This window comes from Gymnogyps californianus, chromosome 26 (genome assembly GCF_018139145.2).
Source record: "Gymnogyps californianus isolate 813 chromosome 26, ASM1813914v2, whole genome shotgun sequence".
NCBI lineage: Eukaryota > Metazoa > Chordata > Aves > Accipitriformes > Cathartidae > Gymnogyps > Gymnogyps californianus.
The window spans coordinates 2,451,616-2,457,472 of NC_059496.1; the positions used below are offsets into that span (position 1 = coordinate 2,451,616).

The 5,857-nt window shown below is 45.8% G+C and overlaps 1 pseudogene; it reads right to left on the minus strand.

Moving 5' to 3' along the window:
* Positions 1 to 2,174: 2,174 nt before the first annotated feature.
* Positions 2,175 to 3,949, minus strand: LOC127026019 (ribosomal protein S6 kinase alpha-3-like; annotated as a pseudogene).
* Positions 3,950 to 5,857: the final 1,908 nt, after the last annotated feature.

The window sequence follows — 5,857 nt, forward strand, 5'->3', positions numbered from 1 at the left end:
CAGACAGCCCTGTACCAAAGCTTCCTGAATGGGGCGGGGCATGTATCATCACAATAATGGCCTTTTATCTATGTTTTTACATTGCATTTCTGTTTGGCAGTCCCAAAGTGTTGTTTTTTTTTTTTTACTGGTGGTGCCCCATTCCTTTGCGCAATCCAGTCAGGTCCCCATGTGCAATTGAGGGGATGTTTTTCCCAGGCTCCCTTGAACCCTGGTTCTTGACAAGCGTTGGGGCAATTGCTACCATTACTCTCGGGGTGTTTAATACACCAGGTGGCGTTTAACAGTTCAGTATATTGCAGGGAATGATCATCTGTTTTCCATTGGTCATGATGTTCAGTAATTCCCCAGGGAACATTAAAGCATGGCATTGTACCATTAAAACTCCACCCCGTGGCGTTATTAGGGGGTAGGAAGAGGTAATTACACTTTGCCTTCCATATTGAATTGGCATTTATTGCGCCAGGTGACCAGCTATAGATGGTATGAGTGTGACCTCCATCCTTTCCATCCGTTCCCCAGGCCCGGCTGGAATTATTGCACTGTTGCCATGTGAGTTCAAGGGTTAGTGATATATTAGTGGTTTGCACAAAGATTGGTAGGGGCTCCTCTACTGACTTAGGGCTGGGCAGACAGGCTGTTATTGAAGTTAAGTTCACCATACGTGCAAATCCCACTATCAGTTGAGCCACCACCTTGCTGTCCAGGTTCTTGTTGTCCATGCCCGCTGTTGTTACTGCCATCAGTGGGAGTGTCCGAATAGTTTGCTTTTCCATAGTCCTGCAAGAGGACACAAATTGCACCTCGGGCCTTGGGACCGGGTCTCAGAAATTAGGAATTATCCATCGAGTACTTATGCGATGGCCTTTCCCTTTCCTATCTAAGGCCTCCCAGGCATGTAAGCCTCTGGGTTTCGCCAGGATCGTGGGTACAGTGCCAACAGAGGGCAGTTTTACCATGACGGGTTGGCCTGTATGTTCTCAATGGGAACTGGCCCTTTTGCTTGTCCGGTTTGGGAGCGTCGCCCGTTAATGGTCCCGTAGGACAAAAATGAGGTAGGTACCATCGTTTGCCTGCCAGCATATCGAATCCCAATATGTTTCCCTTATAAGGGCTCAGAGCCACCTCCACAAGTTTCGGTCTCTATCGGGGCGGGTGCACCTGCCACACAGGTTAACTAAACACTCTTCCACCCCTCCATCCAAAACAGAGGGCAAGTCTCTGAGACCGAGATAGAGATAGGGCAGGTACGTGCAGAGGCAAGAGAGGAAAAAAGCTTACTTAAGAATATAACTTTGGGTTCTTAAAACAGTTAGCAGCATACAGTGAAGAGAAAGTGCAATCAGAGAGCAGAACACCTTAGCCAAGCAGCACCTCCTGACCCTGCCCACCTTCCCCTTTAAGCAGGGTGTATGCTGCAGCCAGAGAAACAGTTGCAAAACTGCGGCTTCTGGCAACTTATTCCTGAAATGCACTAGTTTTCTTTTGGAGAACTGGAATACTGGGATGGATTCCCCAGTGCTCAAAACTCAGTAGTGTCTATTTCAACCATGGGCTTAAAAGTATACATCATAGGCTGTAATTTGAAGAACTCAGTCCATAAAAACCATGATTAAACAACAAACAATAGACAAGCCAAAAAGGGGGCAAAAAAGGAAGAAACCATACACACAGGGAGTCCAATGGCTAACCAATTTCTATCAAAATGTCCATCGCAAGTGAGTGGTGTATCGTGAGAGATCCACTGTTTACATTTCCAATACTATAAACAGTATCCTGATTTTCATAACATGACATGCAGCATCCAAACCACAGAAATGTAGAAAAGGCACAGGCAAGGAGAAACACATCTTCATAGCATTACATTCAATAGCTGTTTAACGGTGAGCCTTCTTTTAGAGCTGTCCAACAATGCTGACTAATCCAGGTGACCTGTTTAATCAGACTTAATTGTCAAAAGGATTAACAATATCTAAGTAAAACAAGGCATGTATACATTAAAGAAAACAGCACGGAACTGTACTGCTTGTGAACTGTTTACAAAAACATACAAGATGTTGGATGGCACAAAGTATATAGTGCTAATAGAAACGAATTGTTTAAGCTAAGCGCTTAACATAAACTGTCCATCTCTACCTGTAACAAAGAATATTTTAGGGGATTAAAAAACCCATTCCTTATGAAAAATAATGCTCTGAGCAAGAGGAGAATGGCCGACTGGCTCCCAAAACTGGTGACTGATTACGATTCAAAGCAGAGTAAGCTGCTGCTCTTGCACCCTTCACTACATGGGGAGCATCCTGCCTGTTTAGCTGGTATTGAGGCAACTGGTCACAGAACTATCCAGGGGTGACTGAGGACTTGGGCTGCAGTCAGTCTTTGATGTGGGTTAACATGAAGCATTTTTGAAAGAAGGTCCTTAGCTGTATCTGAAACGGTATTCCAATAACCACCGCTGAGAGACAACTTCCCGCTACCTATTCGGGCCAAAATCTCCTCTGGGGTATCATCAGGACCAGTTACAAAAGGAGGGTAGCCAGCAAGCATGGTATAAAGTAGAACACCAAGGCTCCATATGTCCCATGCAGCATCGTAACCTTGCCTCTGTAAAACCTCTGGTGCAGCAAAACTTGCTGTGTAACATGGACTCCTCAGAAGACCATTTTCTACTCGTAGTTGTTTTGCAAGGCCAAATTCACAAAGTCGAATGGATTCTGGATTACCAGATTCATCAACATAAAGAATATTGCTAGGCTTCAGCTCTCCATGAACAACCCCTTGCGCATGGAGGTACTCAACCGTTCTTGTTATTGTGAACAGAACGGCACTAGCTTCTCGTTCCGAGAAAAAAAATTTGTCTATGAATTTTATCCAGCAGTTGCCCTCCTTTTGTAAGTTCTGTTACTATGTATGCGTATTTTCCATCATCATGCACATCTTTTAGGGTAATAATATTTGGATGGTGGCCATAGCGCAGTAGGATTTCAATCTCCTTTCTTGGATCTCTTTTACTCTTGTCTATAATCTTTACAGCATATTCCATGTTTAAAGCTTTATGAATACATCTCTTATAGACAGAGTAAGACCCAACTCTGATATCTTCCTTCACTTCGTATCTATCAGTAAACTGAATGCTGTTCCTGTGCAACTGCTGGACAACGGAATGCACTCCAACTGTCTGCACTGCCTGGCTTTCGTCATTTGATGCAATAGCTACAGAACTAAATCCCCGAACAAGTTGATGCGCATTAGCACTAGGTGGGAGACCAGGCAAATCTTCTGGAGTTTTTGCTGTAAACTCAGGGTCAAAATAAAACATATCTTCAGGTCTGCCAGTTGCAGGTTTAAAAGGGGGATCAATTTCTCTCCTGTACAATTATTCCAATCTATTTTGGAAAAGAATGCATGCCTCTTAATTTCTTCAACTCCATCTAGGCCTGCTCCTAATCTGTTTGCTGGGTTTCTTTTGAAGAGCATTCGCAGAAGACTCTCTGCTTCCGGGCTCAAGAACTGGGGCATTCCAAGTTTGGCCTCGAGAATCAGTGTCATGGTTTCTTTTCTGTCTTTCCCTTGGAAAGGCAGAGTACCAGTGAGCATTTCAAACATTACAACACCAAAAGACCACCAGTCTGCGCTCCGTGTAAGGCCTCCGCTCTTAATGACTTCTGGCGCCATATATTCCACTGTTGCACAGAAAGAGAAGGCTTTTTTTTCAGGATCAATTGACACCTCACTTAAGCCAAAATCTGCTAATTTGGATATGTCCTTCCTCATCAAGAAGGATGTTTTCTGGTTTTAGGTCCCGGTATATTATTCCACCACTATGTACATGGTCTAAAGCAAGTGCTAATTCTGCCAGGTAAAATTTAACATCGTCTTCTGTGAACATCACCCTACGTTCTCCACATGCTCCAATTGCCTCTATTAAATTTCTTAGGGCTGTTTGGCAATGGGCTCTGCCTCCGGCCATATTATAGTTCCCATTCGGATTTACTGTCGGCCACGGATTTCTCCCTCCTCCCACCTGTCGTGCTAATTCTGCATCCTTAGATAATACCTTCTCTCTTTCATCTGGGCAGAATGATTCTCGGAATAAGATTGGGTGTCCCCCCGGTTAGGATTGTGTCCCGTGCAGAGATTTGACAGTAACTGCGCCCGTGTTTCTGCATCCTCCCTTAATCTTGGCATTGTACAGCCCCATAAGGCTAAATCATTTGGGTTCCACGATGGATTAGTATAAACCGTTGATGTGGGCATGCATAGTCACCCCCTGGCCGTAAAGCGGCCAGATTAGTCAAAACATTTGAAACCATGGGGCAAAGTCCCACCCTTGCTACAGGAAGGTCTGGGGAGAGGTCGGTACAGGGACTGTAAGGTGGGGCAGGAGTCGGGGAGGGCCTTGTCTGGTCGTCGTTCGGGCTGTAGCCTTACCTACGGCCAAAGTTACCTTACAGGTTAGTTTTTCCCTCAGCCCCTTTTGCCTCCCTGGATGTTGTCTCTCCCGCACCCATTCATCCCACACATACCAATAATCCATGTGTCCCGGGAACCGGTACTGAAGTTGGTCTCGCACAAAGGTCAGTCGATGTTGGTCAAAACTCCCTTGTGGTGGCCACTGATCTTCAATATCTCCATGGCGGGTGATGAATGGCCACCATTGTTGACATAGAACTACTGCGTCCTCCTTTAGTAGTGAATTTGCACCACAGATTTTTTCCCAGTTTTGTAATATCTCTGCTAAGGGCGTCTCCCTCTCTACTCCAGTTACGTTACTCATGATTTAATCCGGGTGGGACTCAACCCCCCCTTTAAAATCTCTCAAAAACCCTCTAATCTGGGCAGGACTCGAACCCCCCTTTTAATCAGACGTCTTCTGTTGATCAGACTGCGTACAAACTCGTGTGCGATTTATGCTGATCAGGCTATGCACCTCGGGCGGGACTTGAACCCCCCCGAATTCTGTCCTTTTCCCTATATTGAATTTAGATTTAAGGGATTTAACACTCACCACTCGAGCGATTCGGTGCGTCCCGTGTCCAAAATCCTCGGGTGAACTCACCCTGTGCTGCCAGTCAGAGGTTTGGATCCAAGAGGTTCCGAGAGTGACCTAGGGTCCCATCTGGGTGCCAAACTGTTAAGGGGAAGCCGCTGCCCGAGCATTCACACACCAATCAAGGAGTCGCACACACACCACCCGAGACTTTAACTGCTAGGACCGGCGTCCCTTCGCAGCGGGCGACTCCAGTGAGCCGACGGGTGCCCCTTTCGACTCCTCACATACACACACTCACCCTCGGGCGCTTCTTCTTCCCTCAGGCTCCAGCCAAGGTTCCGCAAAGCAGACTCTCTAATCAAGGCCTTCAAAATAAAAGCCTAATTTACTCTATCTATGGTGCCCAAATTCAGACAGCTCAAGCTGGCTGTCTCTGGAGAGGGAACCTGAACACCACAATCCCTGGGCAATTATGCCCTTACAATCTAAATTCCCACCCCTCACACCATAGTCTGGCCCAATGGTAAGATCGAGTCTGGGTCATCTTCTCTCTCATTGGGTGCTTTTTCTCGTCTCTCGGCTGGTTCTTCCTGCTGTGTTTTAGGCTACTTGTTACTATGTCTCCTTTTCCTGGGCAAACTGGCTCTGGGGCTTTCCAAATCTCTTACTCCTGCCATCAGATTATAGGTGAACGTTAAGCAACAGCATTAAGCAAGTTATGAGTCCTGCTTTATCATGAAGGACTACTTTTAAGCAGCTAAACAAAGTCCTTAAAGCCCTACAAAACATATTAACAGCCTCTCTAATTTCTATACATTCCTGTGCTATTACAGCCTAACAGCCTTATGCCATTATTGCCACATG